This window comes from Anastrepha ludens, chromosome X, assembly GCF_028408465.1.
Source record: "Anastrepha ludens isolate Willacy chromosome X, idAnaLude1.1, whole genome shotgun sequence".
Classification (NCBI taxonomy): Eukaryota; Metazoa; Arthropoda; class Insecta; order Diptera; family Tephritidae; genus Anastrepha; species Anastrepha ludens.
The window spans coordinates 37,284,457-37,301,947 of NC_071503.1; the positions used below are offsets into that span (position 1 = coordinate 37,284,457).

At 36.0% G+C, this 17,491-nt stretch overlaps 1 protein-coding gene across 1 annotated transcript in view; it reads left to right on the top strand.

Moving 5' to 3' along the window:
• Positions 1-1,023: 1,023 nt before the first annotated feature.
• LOC128869597 (zinc finger MYM-type protein 1-like) overlaps positions 1,024-17,491 on the top strand; it is a 49,924-nt gene continuing 33,456 nt past the window's right edge. Inside the window, exon 1 of the mRNA XM_054112170.1 lies at positions 1,024-1,200. The gene's annotated coding sequence lies outside the window, so the exon portion shown is untranslated. The remainder of the gene's footprint in view (positions 1,201-17,491) is intronic.

Consider the following 17,491-nt stretch of genomic DNA (forward strand, 5'->3'; position numbering starts at 1 on the left):
AACTGTTTTTTCTTGAAGAAAAAATGAGAATCATATAAAACCTACATTAAATTTGATAACCAAACTTAGCAGTATTTGTTGAATTAATAATAGTAATTATTATGAATGAGTTAATAAGACAAAAGCAAGTTATGTTACTGGTAAAAATTTATTATCGACCTTCTGGCTTTACACAACGATTTGAATGTTGCTCCCACGATTACAAGCAAGTACCCTTGATAATGGGAATAAGAGAAAATCGATACTGAGCTACTCTCAGTAGTATCAGGAAGCTAACATAGAATAAAGGAATCAAATATTATATATACATAAGCGGGCAAACGGCAACATTAAAAAAAACATTTGTTTAGGCTGGCCGATAGTCGTATCTACTACTGTCTTTCCTTATGTAATATAATTATTCATAATGTAAGTCAATGTAGTTATGAATGATTATATTTCTAATAAATAAATAAAAATTTTATTGAGGAACTCCAAGATTTCTTCAAAAGCTACCCGTCACTGAGAAAAAATAAGAGCTAGAAATGTGAAATTAAAATCGTGACAAAGAGAAAAATATTACGAAGTAGACAACAACGCTTATATAGAAAGTGTGAAAAAAATCTTTCTCTCCCCCTTCCTTTTAAGCACAAATAAATATCATACAGGACAATCATTTTTTCCGCTTCCATGTTCACTCAGTAACGAACAGTGTGAAACTAAAATCGTCAACGAATCCACACGTGTGTGGCGAAATGAGTTTCAACCGATTGTTTGGACTTGCTTTCCGTCTGTTGCCAGCATTATGGGTAGTATATACATACATATATGCATGAAGATACTATATACTAAATTGACTTCGTTTTGTCATAGAACAGCTATTTTCAGCTGGGTACATTATTTTGTACACACACATACATATGTATGTAAGTACATGCATGCATGTGTTCTTATGTATACATACATGCCCGCATACGCATTGTTTACTGTGTTCTTATCTCGTTTTGCTTACATGAATTTTCAATGACAGTCGGTGTACGCTTGTTTTCTCAAAAGCATGGTTATGTAGAGTATAAACGCTCAAACCATTTTATCAACATGTTAGCTGTTTAGTTTACACAATCCAACTTGATATACACCGCGTTGGCCTACTTTATTCGTGGTGCTGAATATTTCGCAAAATGCAGGAATCAAGTGAAATTTGTACAATAACAGTAATTGGTGAAATTTTATTTTGTTTATTTTTGTTTTGTTTTGTTTTTTTTTTAAACATTTTTTTTTTTTATTATTTATTGTAAAACAAAACTATTTGTATACTATTACATATTAATTTATTTTGTTTAAATTTATTTTCTGCGTAAATAACTAAATAGAAAAATGCAAACAAAGTTGGTTGTACTTATAACTTATACAATCTGCGTATACGAGTGCACGTTCCAACTCATTCTAAAACCGCTAACCCCGCCCACCAATAATTAAGACATTTTAATTTTTACGGAACCGTTGCACCAGCATGGAAATCGGTAGTACAACCAGAGAATGTTAATAAGATTGGAATGTCTTAATTATTGGTGGGCGCAGTTGGCGGTGGTACGGGTATGTGGAATGAGTTGGAATGTGTACTCGTATACGCAGATTGTATAAGTTAATAACATTCTCTGGTACAACCATACATGATACAATCGCATATCCAACATGCACATGTTGATACAGCGGTTGGAGCGTGAATACTTTGCATTAAATTTATTCGTTCGTTATGCTTATTATGGTCACTGTTTCTGAGCCCGTGGTCGGCAGTATCACAGTAAAGTGCTCGCGAATGAGTGATGATCCAATTTTTATGATGTTAGCCTAACGGCTTAACGCCTTGGCTATCATTTAACTAAGAAAACAAGCAACAACAACACAATAGTAAAAAAATGAGCAATAAGGAACAAAGTGCTTAAGCTCCCAGATAGCAAGCCAGACTGGCAACCAGGTAGGCAGGCAACAGCCTGCCAGTTAGTTATCCAAACCGCCAACGATAGTTAGCAGTAATGTGCCTTTGGTGTGTGGTGGGCAGTTTTATTAATTAATCAGTCGTTCGGTACATCCAGCGGAACATATAGTATTAGAAAAAACTTCTAAATCGACATCATTTTATTAATTATCTGTGGGAGTTTTTTTATTTACACTTGGAAAAACGCATCCATAAGTATGTGCGTATTAGTACTCGTATTGTACCTAAATGAGCGTGCATATGCATGTATGTAATAGAACCAATAAGCGAATCGACAAGAACTACAAATTTGTAACAAAAGTAAATGTAAAATGCTGAGCTACTGACATACAAACATATGTCTATATTCATAAAAGTGATTGTGACACTATATATGTACGTTGCATGTGTTTCTTCCGAAACAAACTGTCGCTATATATAAAGTGAATTTTAAATGTATGCATGCACATACCATACATACATATGTATATAAATGCATATTTAAAGTTTTTTCCGGAGAATTAGATTGGTAATGGAAATATTTCGACTCAATAGAGCGATTTGGAAAGCCTAAAAGCTCGATCGATGTTCTGCAGAACGTCCTTGCGACCGAGTGTTTAAAAGTCGGTTTTTAAATATCTATAGAAGTAAAACGAAAATGAACATTAACTACATACATAGTATGTACATATGTATGTATAGCGATAAAATCTACAACCTAGTGGCTTGTGCGTGATTACCACTCGGTTGATTCCTAGTTCGCTGCTCAATAGACGTAAAACATCTAATGATAGAAAAGTTGTTTTCTGGCAATAGCAAACATCAGAGTGCCTTTTGCGAGAAAGAATATTTTATAAAAACCATCTACCATTCGAAGAGGAAGATCTGTAAATTATTAAATTATATGTAGAACTATACTCTAGTTATCTGGGTAAGAATTTACTAATTTTAAAGCAATTTGAATACAAAGAGTAAGGAGTTTCAAGATACAGGAATGAATAGTCCAAAGCTTATTTCAATTAAATTTTATTTTTTATACTCGGAAAGAAATAAAGAAAAAATTCAGAGAGAGAGCAAATTCATTTATCATTATAAACAATATAAATACGTATTTTTTTAATTAATTAACACTCTTTATGATTCCCAGTTTTTTTTATTTTCTTATTTAACAAGTAATGTGATGAGGATATTTTATGAAGAGTTCATTTTACAAACCAATTATATGAATTTGACGCATGGCTGTATAAATGTATCAACATTCATATGGTTATAACTGGAAACATTAAGTTTGTTACTTTAATAGTATTTTGATACCCAGCGACAATAAATATTGTAGTCTAAAATAGAATACATTAAAATTTTGTTAAGAAATTTTTAATTTTTACCAAATCTTTCCGCCTTTCAAAGTAGTAGGTTTGGCACAATTAAATTTTTCACACAAACAGGGATTTTAAACAGAGTACTGAATCTTTCTTATTAAGTCATTTTCATATTTTCCAGCCAACTATATAGTACATACATATGTATATTATTCAATTTATAATAGCATTAATTTTATTATCTTGATATTTTATACTGTATATGTATGTGCACAAGTGTATGTATGTAATTAAAGTTGGGAATTTGGCAGAGTTCTTCCCAAAATTTGTGGTGTGCGTTTTGGAGGCACCTACAGTTTTAGCCACCTATGAAAGGTAGATGGTTTTTAATAAGGAGCTTTTTCATGGCAGAATTACACTCGGAGATTTGCCATTGCCTGGCGAGAGGTGGCCTTTATTAGAAAAGGTGTTTCATCCCCACAGTGGGTTTCGAGCCCGAGCCCTACTGTATGGTAGTCACGCACAAACTCATTCTGCCACGGCGGTTCCCATATCGCTTCATAAAGACACAAAATTCAATCATAGGAAAAACGCATGCATGTGAGTATAAAATTTGAGAGTAAAAAAATCGCCCGTATTTTTTTGTTATGAAATCATTTGTATCTGTTAGAGAAAGGTATGTACCTATTACCAAAACATAAAGGTTATTAGTATTTTAATATTTGCTACCACTAAATTGTGAATGATTTTGGGATAATGACTTGTAATCAAAATTTAACTACAAGCATATCTACGTACCAAGTGTTATAACTAAAATTCTGCACTACTCGAAAACTTTAATTTAGTTAAATTCATTTATATCAATGATTTTAAATCAATGCATTTCAAAAAATGGCTGTTCATCTGATGTTACAAACTTTACTTTATTTGACTCCAAAGATTAACAGTGGACCCAAATTGAATTTTATTAAAACGTGCACGGGTGTATTAAATTCGGTTCGGACTGAATTCAGCACTTTCTTAACTTTCTGATATTCAATATATAATTTGTGGGAGTGTTGAATTTTTCTTATACTATTCTAATATGAAATATGCAACATTGTCGCAGCTTGTTTGGTAACATTTCCAATGCTGCCTTATAATGAGGAGACATGCTGTTGAGAAAAGCCCTATTCTGAATACTCCGCTCGTGTTTGTTCCCGGGAATATTATTTCTCCCGAGGAAAAAATTCTCTAACTATTAACTCCACGGAAGAAGATTTTCCCTGAAAAATAAAAAGTATTTTGAAGTTCGAAACAACTAGCTTTTGCATATCTCAAAAAATACAGTTCTTAATAAAGTAAAACAATTGCAAATTTCTTATATGTAGTTTGTTTTTAGTTTCTAAAATCTGCACTTCAATTTTTGTTACTGCTGCCATTAGGATTTCCAAAGTAACTCGCAGATTCTTTAAATCAGCTTCATTAAGTAACACTTGCTGACGCTTTACATATTTCCGAACGATTTTCTATTCCTTTGTTGAACCTCATAAATTAATACCAATTTTGACGACTTATTGATGGCGACTGATTCACTTTGTGGGCTCTCTACGTATTATTGTGTGAGCACTTCCCGCAAATATATATTTAATAGAGTTAAATGCATCATCGGCACTCTATTAAAACACCCAAAGACGGCACCGATAACGATAACTTGGGTGCTGAAGGTGTGCACCGTTGTTCCACAAATAAAGGGAACTAAAGTTTTAAGCCGACTTTTTATGAGGAGCTTTTTCATTCCAGAAATACACTGGGAGGTTTGCCATTGCCTGCCGAGGGGCGACCGCTATTAGAAAAAAGCTTTTCTCTTCATTTTTCGTGTTTTACCAAGATTCGAACCAACGTACACCGAATTCCGAATGGTAGTCACACATCAATCAATTCGGTTACGGCGGCCGTCGTGTACAATTTGTAATTGTTCATTGTCTAGCGTTTATAAATATAAAAGAAAACAATTATGAATATTAAACAGGTCGCAGGTAATATTTTGAATCAAACAAACTAATAGACAATGAGAGTTATAGCTTGTAACATCAGACGGACGAACAGAAATTTAATCTTAACAAATATAAAATGGGTGTGGTTTCTATTCCATCTCAATAATAATGTAAAAAGTAAACGAGGGAGGAGCAGTATGTATACCAAGTTTGGGCGAGTTTTATTAAGTCGTTATCGAGTGAGCATGGCTCCGCCCATTTTTCCAAAATTTACTTGCTTAGAGCCAAGAATAAAAATTTAAATAAATTCAAGAGCAAACAATTTTTGGGAGATTTTAGTAATATGTAATTTTATAATTCAAACATAAGTTATTTTTTACGCGTAAAACGAGCTATTGATTTACTTAAATCGATTCTGTATTAGCCATTTGTTAAACTTTACTCAAATTTGGTTAATGCAACAATGAATATTTCACATACGAACGATTTTTATATTTATAGCAGGATTATATTAAATTTTTTTTCTTGATATATAAGGCTCAAGAAATAAGTATATAAAACAAAAGATTTCGAAAGTCGTTTTTTATATATTTATTACTCTTCTATTATTACAAAAAATAAACATGTTTTGTTTTTTTAATATCGTGATAACGCTCTTCCAGAGATGTGCTCTTTTTCTTCTTAATAGTGGTGAATATCCTTCCATGAGCTTTGGGAATAGAAAAGAGTGTCATGTGTACCTATATGAGAAAAAAAATTGTAAATCAAACGTACGTCGCTTCACGAAATTTGAAGTAACGTTGCGTTTTTTATCTTATAATACGTTTCCACCAAAGACAAACTTGGGAGATTTGTCAAGCACTCCGTGCTTGATGGTAACTCCTTTGTTTCGTGTTTGTGTATGTATATCAAAATTTTAAACGCGGGCAGCCAAATAAATTGGGATCCCTACAAAATGCTGTATACCAAAATTCTTTTCGTACGAAATACTGTAAATTAACGTAACAAAATTCTGCAGTGACAAAATTCTGTATTTACAGAATTCTGTATTTACAAAATTCTGTACTGTCTTAAAAAAATTCTGTATTGACAAAATTGTGTATTGACGAAATTCTGTACTGACGAAATTCTGCACTGACGAAATTCTGTATTAACAAAATTCTGTATTGAAAAAATTTTGTGTTGACAAAAGTCAACGAAAAAAGGAGTTCTACGCAAAAATACGGTGGATTGCGTAGCCGGAGTTGGACTGATGAGGGTTATTTTTTTGAAGCGCGGCCGAAGGCCGCCCACGCGAAAAGGAGTTCTACGCAAAAATACGGTGGATTGCGTAGCCGGAATTGGATTGATGAGGGTTATTTTTTTGAAGCGCGGCCGAAGGCCGCCCACGCGAAAAGGAGTTCTACGCAAAAATATGGTGGATTGCGTAGCCGGAATTGGACTGATGAGGGTTATTTTTTTGAAGCGCGGCCGAAGGCCGCCCACGCGAAAAGAAATTCTACGCAAAAATACGGTGAATTCTATCGAAACTGAATTGTCAATACAAAATTTCGTCAATACAGCATTTCGGCAATACAGAATATTTTTTACAGAATTTTGAAATACAGAATTTCGTATACAGAATTCTATAATACAGAATTCTGAAATACAGAATTTTGTATACAGCATTTTGTAAACAGAATATTGTATCATACAGCATTACGTACCCAACCCAAATAAATTATCTTGGTATTGACAGCTGCAAGACATTCTTGTTATGTTTCGAGAGGAATGCAATAAAAAAAGAGAAAGAATCACGTAAATAAACACTATTGCCACTAATCAATATTAAAATGTTTGCAAATCCAACACTTATCCGGGTGGAAGATGAGTTTGGGTTATGATATTCGTATAAGGTTTGACAATTGTTTTGGCTGGTATTTGCGCTTAAAGAAGTTAGCGGCAGCAATCGCAAAAGTAAACAGCGGTGGAAACGTTTTATTAGTGTTTGTCGGTATCGAAATTTCAGATTCGAAAGGCTGATAAGATCAGTAATTACATATATTTTATTATGTGAAAAGACAAAACATTCACTTCCCTGTACTCCATAAGGAATAAGGAGTACACCAAAAATAACGCATATATGTATGTATGTAGAGAAAACCTGGACCTAAGGTAGGATCATGTACTCCAGCTGTGTATTATGTATAATATATGGGTGGATACGTAAACCACCACAATGAAGAGGTTAAAAACTACTTCATGACGATACTTCATAGACCATCACAAGGGAGTCCATAGAGCACTCACAGCTTCAAAAGTACAAAAAGGAGACTGATCTGTTTTCTTTAATAAAATTTACATTTGCGTGAAAATACCTACGCATTAGTTATTTTTCTTCATAAACAAGTAATATTTATGCAATTTAACTTAATTAAATATATTTGGTTTATTTAATTTAGGAAATATTATGGCTAACACTTTAAGAACACTTCTTGGCTGCGTTTTCATGAAGCAAATGATATACAAGAGCTATCTGAAAAATTAACCCTGCGTTAGACAGACCTTATTTACATGCATTTCTTACCTTTTTCACTGGTTTTGGCATGTACTAAGCTACGTACAAAAGCAAAATTAAACGCTGAACATATTTTGGCTAGTGAAAAAAAGGATTTTCTTGGTTTTTTCTTTATTTTGACTCATTTCGAAGCATGTTGAAAAAAAGTTGATCTCAAATGAAATTTATGTTAAAATAATATATGAAATGATATTGCATTTCTTATGGATTCGTTGGAATGCAAGTAAAACATGTACGAGGTGTGTTCAAAAAATAAGGCCAATTTTCTACTTTCGCGGGATACGTATTGTACATCCGACTTCGATTATTATTATTTTTATGTTGCTACACTCGTCTCGAAGATATGTTCACGGTTTTAGCAATATAGGATGTTTAGTTTGTTTGTGAGAGGCATAAATAAGACAAGTGTTTTGTGTGTTCGGCGGTTTTCTGCTATCTTGGCTCACCTGGACTCTTCCCTTGTGACGATTGGGCTTTGGTTTCGATGTCATAACCATACACCCATAATTCGTCACCAGATATGCCGACATCCTCAGAAACTTCTCTTATTGTGATTTGACGACTTTTCACAACAATATTATAAAGGGTGTTTTTTTTAGAGGTTAGATTTTCAAGTTGGCACTACTTTTTTCGTAGATGGTCTTTTTGACAGCTGCCACTTGATTTATGCTCAGTTTGGTTTGCCATTTCATAATGAATAGACTTACACCTGAACAACGTTTGCAAATCGTGCAAATTTATTACGAAAATAATGGTTCGGTTCGCGCGACGCATCGCGCGCTGCGTTCAATATTCGGTCGACATAATCGTCCATCAGAGTCACTAATTCGATTAACCATGGATCAATTTCGCACCACGTTTGCTCTAGTGGATAATACGCATCCTCAGAGACGTCGTACAGTGCGCACCGAAGAGGCTATTGCTGCTGTGGAGCAGAGTATCGAAGAAGACCCGAATGAGTCCATCCGCCATCGCGCGCAGCAATTGGAGATGTGCCCAACCACTTAATGGAAGATTTTGCGGAAGGATCTTGGTTTGCGGGCTTACAAAATTCAACACGTGCAAGAATTGAAGCCGAACGACCATCAAGCGCGTCTCACGTTCGGTGAATGGGCCCAAAACGAGATGGCCACCGATCCCGATTTTCACAAGAAAATTTTGTTCAGCGATGAAGCTCACTTTTGGTTGAATGGGTATGTCAATAAGCAAAATTGTCGCATTTGGAGTGAACATAATCCACAAGCCATTGCTGAGACGCCAAAAGTCACTGTTTGGTGTGCTCTATGGGCAGAGGGAATCATTGGTCCATATTTCTTTAAAAATGAAGCCGGCCATAATGTTACAGTCAATGGAGAGCGCTATAGAGCCATGATTAATGACTTTTTCGTGCCTGAATTGGGCGATGTTGATGTGGACGACCTTTGGTTCCAACAAGACGGCGCTACATGCCATACAGCCAACGCAACAATCGATTTATTGAAGGAAACTTTTGGTGAACGCATTATCTCGCGCCGTGGACCTGTGGCGTGGCCTCCAAGATCGTGCGATATAACACCGCTGGACTATTTCTTGTGGGGCTATGTGAAGTCGCTTGTCTACGCAGATAAGCCCGAGACGATTGACGTCTTGGAAGAGAATATTCGGCGCGTTATTGCTGACATACGGCCCCAATTGCTGCAAAAAGTGGTCGAAAATTGGGCCTCTCGGCTGGAATTTATTCGAGCCAGCCGCGGCGGCCACTTGCCCGAAATCATTTTTAAAACATAATGGCAAACCCTTATCTTTATAATAAAGCTAAATTCTTGGCCATAACATTAAATTATATACATTTTATTTCATCTTGAAAACCTAACCTCTAAAAAAACACCCTTTATTTACACTTGCATATGTATATCAAAACATGGAGTCAAGACCGTTTTTACGACGACATACAGCGCCGAGAAGCTAGGCTTGTAGTATCTTAATTAATTATAATAATAACAAACATAAATTATATTTTGTGTTATATCTACATATGTCTGTGCCACGACATTTTCCAACACAAGCTTCAATATAAACATACAAATGAATATAACGTGTTACATTCGCTGTCGAACGAATATATACATACATAAATAAACTGCTTAGCAGTATGCGCAGTTGCTCCATCTTGTTGAAACCACAAATTAGGATACTGCTCCGCCATTGGCCGCAAAAAGTGTTCAATCAATGTTCTATAAGAAGTTCCTGAAATCGATTCCGGCGTTTCATCCTCATTTGGAAATATGGACCGATAACTCTAGTGGCCATAACACCGCACCAAACAGTACATTTAGATGGGTGCAACTGATGTTGGTGTGTTGCCCTTGTATTTTCAGAGCCCCACAATCTACAGTTTTGTTTGTTGACATAACCATTTAAATGGAAATGCGCTTCATCCGACATCAAAACATTATTTAAAAAATCAATTTGTGTGGCTAATTGTGTAAAAATAGAAAAACTCGATAATTTTAACGCGTTGTGTTATACTGTAGGGTTCCATAATAAATTTCCAACAATTCAATTATAACCTACAAAAAGAGAAAAATAAATATGTCAAAAAATAAAAAAGTTATTTGTGCTTAACATTAGTAGGTCTTATTTGGGCCACCCTGTACATCAACAAATTAAATATTTCGCTATTTTGCTATTAGGTTTCATTATAAAGGGGGATTTTTTAGCTATTATCTCTTTAAACAGTTGGTTTAAGCAGCTGATGCACGTTTCGTGTTTTGTTTCACTGTCAAACATCTTTAGTTTGCTCTATAGTTTAACCATGAATCGTCTTACAAACGAACAACGCTTGCAAATTATTAAATTTTATTATAAAAATGCGTGTTCTGTTAAGAGATTTTAAAGTCGAAAAATTGTGTTCAGCGACGAAACTCATTTTTGGATCAATGGGTACGTAAATAAGCAAAATTGACAACTTTGGAGTGAAGATCAGGCAGAAGAATTGAAGAGCTACCAATGTATCCAGAAAAGGTCACAGGTTGTAGCGGTTTATGGGCTGGAGGTATCATTGGACCGTACTTCTTCAAAGATGCTGCGAATCGTAACGTAACTGTGAATGGTGAGCGCCACCGTGAAATGATATCCAACTTTTTTCGCGCAAAATACAAGAGCTTGACTTGCATGACTTGGACTTGTTGAGAGGCGAGTTCGGTGAACATTTTATTTCTCGTTCGGGATCTGTCAATTGGCCACCCAGATCGTGCGATATAACGCCTTTAGATTATTTTTTGTGGGGCTATGTTAAAGTTCATGTCTATTCAGACAAGCCTGCTTCAATTAACGTATTGGAAGACAACATTAAAGCATTTATAAGAGTATGTGAGATACCGGCCGACATATTGGAAAGAGTTTGCCAAAATTGGACTAAGCGGATGGATCATTTGAACCGCAGTCGCGTTCAACATTTGCATGAAATAATCTTCAAAAATTATATGGACTGTACTATCGATTTAAATAAAATGTTCATGCATTTTTCTGAATTTTACGTTTTTTTTTTTGCAAAACTTCCCTATAGCTCTTAAAAAATCACCTTTTATATTATATACGAGTACATAAACTTTAATCTAATATCATAAATATGTAATATCTTGTTCTAAAAGTTCAGCTTATTTCTAATTTATTCGGTCCTTTTTTGAACTGGATCGGATATAATATAAGTTCATTTCTTAATTTGAAGGGATTTCGGGAAGCATTGTTTGATGTTGCTCGTCTTGCATCTTGGTCTAGGTGTTTGAGTGTACAACAACTTCCACCAAACATCTGCTGAAAGTTATGAAGAAGCACATTAGTTTTAACATTTTTTTCCGCGGATTTGGAACTCATTTCCATAAGTAAAATTCTCCACCTACATACATATATGCTAAAATGTCAAATGCAGTGTCACTTAAGCGATGGGACGAAGTGCGGATTTACCATTAGAAATGCGTAAAATTGTTATTAAATTGTACATGGAAAACAAGTCTCTACGCAAATTTGACAAAAAATTGGCAAATCGTATTATACGGTGCAAACCAACACCAAGTCGGAAGGCGAAAAACATTAACATCACGTGCGGAACGCAACATAGTAGCATCAGTCGCGCAAACCCCCAAAATAACCTCCACGATACTATGGGGAAATATTCTAAAGTCTTTGCATAAAAAAGTAAGCCCATAAACAGTCCGTAATTGTCTGCGAAATGCTGCTTACCTTAGCAGAGTGGGACGCCGCAAGCCCTACATTTCAGATATTAACAGAAAGAAGAGATTGGAGTTCGCCATATGCTGCATAAATGAGCCAGATTCTTTTTGGGAAAACGTCATATTCAATGATGAATCGAAATTTAATATTTCCGGATCAGATGGGCCTCCAAAATTTTGGCGAGAAGAAAATACAGAACACAATGAAAAAAATCGTATTCCTATCGTTAAGCATGGAGGATGAAATGTAATGGTGCATAGTTTCATCTGGAATAGGAAAAACGGTTTTTATTGATGATAAAATGGACAAACATCCGTATATAAACATTTTGAGGAATAATTTGCATGATAGTGCCGTTAAACTTGGTCTGAATGCTAGAGGGTTCTTGTTCCAACAAAACGATGACTCAAAACACTCATATTATGATATCTCGTGTAAGAAAGGCTTATTTATCACTGTAAGCAACTTAAATATTCACCTCAATCACCGGATCTGAACCCAATTGAGCATGTCTGGGAGCTCTTAACATCGAACATGTTCCAAAAAATAACGACGATATGATTGAACTAAAAGAAATGATGAGACAGTCGATTCTAAGTTACCGAAACGACCCGGATTTATATCCGGCCAAGGACTGTCACTCCAGCAGCATTCCCCGTATGTAAGTATGGGGAATGTTTATGCTGCTACAACAACAACAACATGAGACAATTAATAGCCCAAATGACAAGTATGATGAACATATTAACACTGCTCGTTACTAAACTAGATGAACGAAAGAAATAAAATAAATTTAGCTATATGGAATGCGAATGGACTTGCTCGCCACGTTCTGGAACTTAAAACATTTTTAATAAATAAATCAATCGATATAATGTTGATCTCTGAGACTCATGCCACTGACAAAACGTTTGTTAACATACCGAACTATAATATACATTACACAAATGAACCCGACAACAAAGCACAGGGTGGGACAGCAATTATTATCAAAAGAAATATTAAATACAATGAACTGGAGGTATACAGAGAAAAAAACATCCAAGCCACCACAATAGCCATAGAAGACACAAAAGGGCATATAGCAATATCTGCAGTCTACTGTCCCCCCAAATATAACATCACAAAAGAACAATACCTGCATTATCTAAAATATTGAACAGGTGAGCCAACCTACTGGCCAACAGATACGAAAAAACAACCGGACTTAATTTACTTCTGCATAATTAAAAATATGTCGTATGAAAGTCTGACAATAAAATCATGTTTAGAGCTATCCTCAGGCCATTCACCATTAATTATGACCTTACTTGGACCTATTGAAATAAAACAATCTAGGGGTCTATATAGTTCTAGAACGAATTGGACTGATGCTTGTCAAATATTAGAACAAAAACTCAAAATAAATAAATCACTGAAAACTCAAGATGAAATTGACTCCGCTATTGTATATTTCAATGATAGCGCAATATAAACAGTTGCTTCCTCTACACCAACACCGAAAATGACAAATAAAGAAAATATCCCAACTTACGTTAAAGAGAAAATCGACGAAAAAAGAAAGCTCCGAAAAACATGGCAAACCACCAGCCATCCAGCAGATAAAACCAAACTTAATAAGGCGGCAAATGAGCTAAAAGCACTACTTACACAACACAAGGAGAGTAAACTTCGAAATTATATGGCAAACCTGGGAACAGCAGCATCTACAAATTACTCCTTATGGAAAGCAACAAAACACATCAATGGCGCTCTAATACATAAACCTCCCATCAAAACAGAAGCCGGCTCATGGGCAAAAACAAGCAAAGAAAAAGCCGATATCCTAGCCAAACACTTCTTAGATACATTTACAAGTGAAATGGATAATCAAAACATTAACATTAAATCTGATAACATAATAAACCTTCCACAAATCAAAACAAGAAAGACCCCCGTAAGCCAAATTAAAAATCAAATAAGACAGCTAAACGATGAAAAAGCTCTAGGTTATGATCTAATAAATGGAAAAATTTTAAAAGAGTTACCTGAAATAAAATTGCAACTCATAAGAAATATATTTAATTGCATGTTAGAGACGACTATGGAAAATTGCTCAAACTACCGCCATACCCAAACCAGGAAAAGATGCCACCAAAACTGCCTCATATCGACCCATTAACTTATTGCCAATACTTTCAAAGGTGTTAGAAAAAATGTTGTTCGACCGATTAGAACCAATTTTGACAGCAAAAAGAGTGATACCAAGCCATCAATTCGGATTTAGACGGCAACACTCAACAGTCCAACAAATCCACAGGGTTGCTAACAAAATACTTAACGATATGAATGACAAAAAATATTGTGTAGCTTTATACCTGGACATTGCAAATGCCTTTGATAAAGTTTGTCATAAAGGACTTTTGCATAAGTTCAAACGAATCTTTCCACAAAACCACTTTGAAATTTTGAAGAGCTACATAACTGCATACCGCAAGGCAGTGTATTAGGTCCTCTTTTATATTTAATATACACCGCAGATGTGCCAACTCCGACAACAGATAATGCAATGATAGCAACGTTTGCGGATGATACTGTATTAATGGCATCAAACAATGACGAAAAACTGGCATCCTTTACACTTCAAAAATTAATAAACAATACAGTAAATTGGTTTGGCAAATGGGGTATAGAAGTTAATAAAGACAAAACTATACAAGTTATATATACAAACAAAAAGACATCAAAATATAATCTTATCTTAAAAAACAACAAAATAAAAACCTGCAAAGCAGCAAAATATCTTGGAATAACTATTGACGAAAAACTAACATGGAAACAGCATATCATTAACAAAAGAAATCAAATTAAAAATGAGTACCGGCAATTTAGTTGGCTAATCGGACGAGCATCAAAACTATCACTTTATAATAAGGTGACTATATACAAAACAATTATTACTCCTACCTGGAAATACGGAATAGAATTATGGGGAACGGCTAAAAACACAAATCTTCAGCTCATACAGCGAACACAATCCAAAATATTACGAAATATAACAAATGATGGTTGGTTTATTTCTAATGAAGCCATACATCGTGACTTAAACATAGACACTATCCAAGAAACAATCACAAAATGTAGCACTCAGCATATCCAGCGACTGTCAGTCCACCAAAACGAACAAATGCGTAAAATAGTGCCGGCAGAAAATATCAAACGAAGATTAAAGCGACTCACACCGACTGATCTAACTATAAGATTTACAGTGTAATTACATAACAAAAAAAAAAAAAAACAGAAAAAATAATAATAATTAGAACAGATTCTTCTTACATTCGTAAAAGAACATAATAGACCCTAATTGTACAAAAATTACATATTGTTAATATATAACAGACTGTAATAAATAAAGGGGAGATATAAAAAAAAAAAAAATGTTCTTTTGTATACAAGTATCAGGTGTATCTGTTTATAAACTGTAAGTGTACGGATAAATTGTATGACCACTGTACATACATATGAGGCTGAGTGCACTTGCCACCGAAAAAATATTACGATTACCAAAAACACTGTCCAAGGAATCCAGCGCGCTTTCATAGGCACAGCATTGTGCTGTTGTTATGAACAGCGTTGAACAATTCAGTATAAAATATTTGGCACTTCCAAATACAGTGGGTCGCAGCATGCAGGTAAACTACTAAAAAAATGCTGTATTTTGAAAGCTAAAACTTTTTTTGAAAAAATTTAAATATCAAATAATTTATAAGCAATTGCAGTATAAAAAATAAACTTCATATATTTAAGCTTAATTTCATTTTAAGCTTTAAATAAAAAATATAAAAACAAAAACACAGAACAGTTCAAAATTGTATGTCACAGCTTACTTCATGCAGTATTCAGTTTTTCTTAAATTTAAATTAAACTAATGATTTAGAAATGATTCAACACTTTGTGTGGTATCCTTTGGCTTTATTAACAGCTTTAAGTCTTTCTGGCATTGACTCCACTAGCTTTTTCGTTACTTCCGGCCCGATTTTGTTCCACTCCTTCAAAATTACGGTTTTTATCTGATCTTTATTGCTTATGTGATGTGTGCGGATTTTTGTAATGACCATAAATTCCCGATAACGTTCATGTCGGGTGATTGAGCCGGTGGTTGCATTAAATGTGGACAGTTCCATATGAGCCTTGTCTGCACGATTGCCGCCTGATGTTTAGGGTCATTGTCCTGGTAGAAACGGAAATCTTGAGGTATTCCAAGTTTCGCAGCACTTTGGAGTAGATTATCTTTTAGAATATTGAGGTACATTGTTTTGCCCATAATACCCTCGAAAAACACTAAATTTCCTATTTCGGCTGCTGATATACATGCCTATACCATTACACTGCCACCACCATGTTTCACAATCGGTTTCATGTTGCTTTTGTGGAGCTCTGTATTAGGTTTCCGCCAGACGTAAGACATTCCAACATTCCCATGGCAGCCGGTTCTACGTTACCGGAATGACTCGGGTTTTTCCCGACCAAGGGCTGCCGCCCCAGTATACTAGCCCTGTCTAGTGTATCGCATATCACCCCACCCCTTACGTCACAGGAGCAAACTCTCGCAGCAATCCTGCTCCAAATGCTTCTCCTCAGGGCTGGAATCGAATCCAACCCTGGGCCAGAAGTATTCTACTGTTGCGTCTGCCACAAACGACTTCACCCGAACTCCACCTCGGTTAGGTGTAATAAGTGCAACCTGTTCAGGCCTTAAGTCGCACAGGGAGTGGTCCACACGGTCTGTGGCCACGTGTTGCTCCCGCCAGCAGGCGTCTGATGCCTCCACGGCTACTACACCCCCTGATAGGCCGGCACTACCAACCGCCACCACAACCCACACCTCCTCGAAGCAACACAACTCCTCTGACTCAACCCCTCCCCTTCCTTCCTGCTCCAACCCCAGTGCGGGGACAAACCAGCAGCTCCTGGTCCTCCGTACAGTCTGTTCCGTGTGTCAGACCGTAATACCTCGGAATCTGGTATCAGTCCAATGCAATTCCTACAATGGCTGGTGCCATTTTCGGAGATGTTCCGGCCTGCGCACCACCCGTGAGTGGACAACTGCCTACGTTGCCCTCTGCTGCGGAGTTCTGCACCCACCAGCGCCCCCGGAGGCGCGGCCGCCCACCACCATCAGGCCGCAACAACCACAGTGGATTGCGCAGCAGGTCCAACGTAGACAACCCCACGCGTCCCTCACCCCCCGAATTACACAGACCTCACCGAGAAGCTTCAAGCTTCTCCAGTTTAACTGCAACGGACTTACGAGTAAGGTCGACGAGATAGTTGACTTTATGAGCCGGCACAGTATTAAAATAGCTGCGGTCCAAGAAACAAAGTTGCACGCTAGGTCATCTCTGATCACCAGGGATGGCTATAACGTGCACAGACACGATCGCGAGCGAGACAATAGTGGTGGCCTAGCGTTTATAGTCCACCACACAGT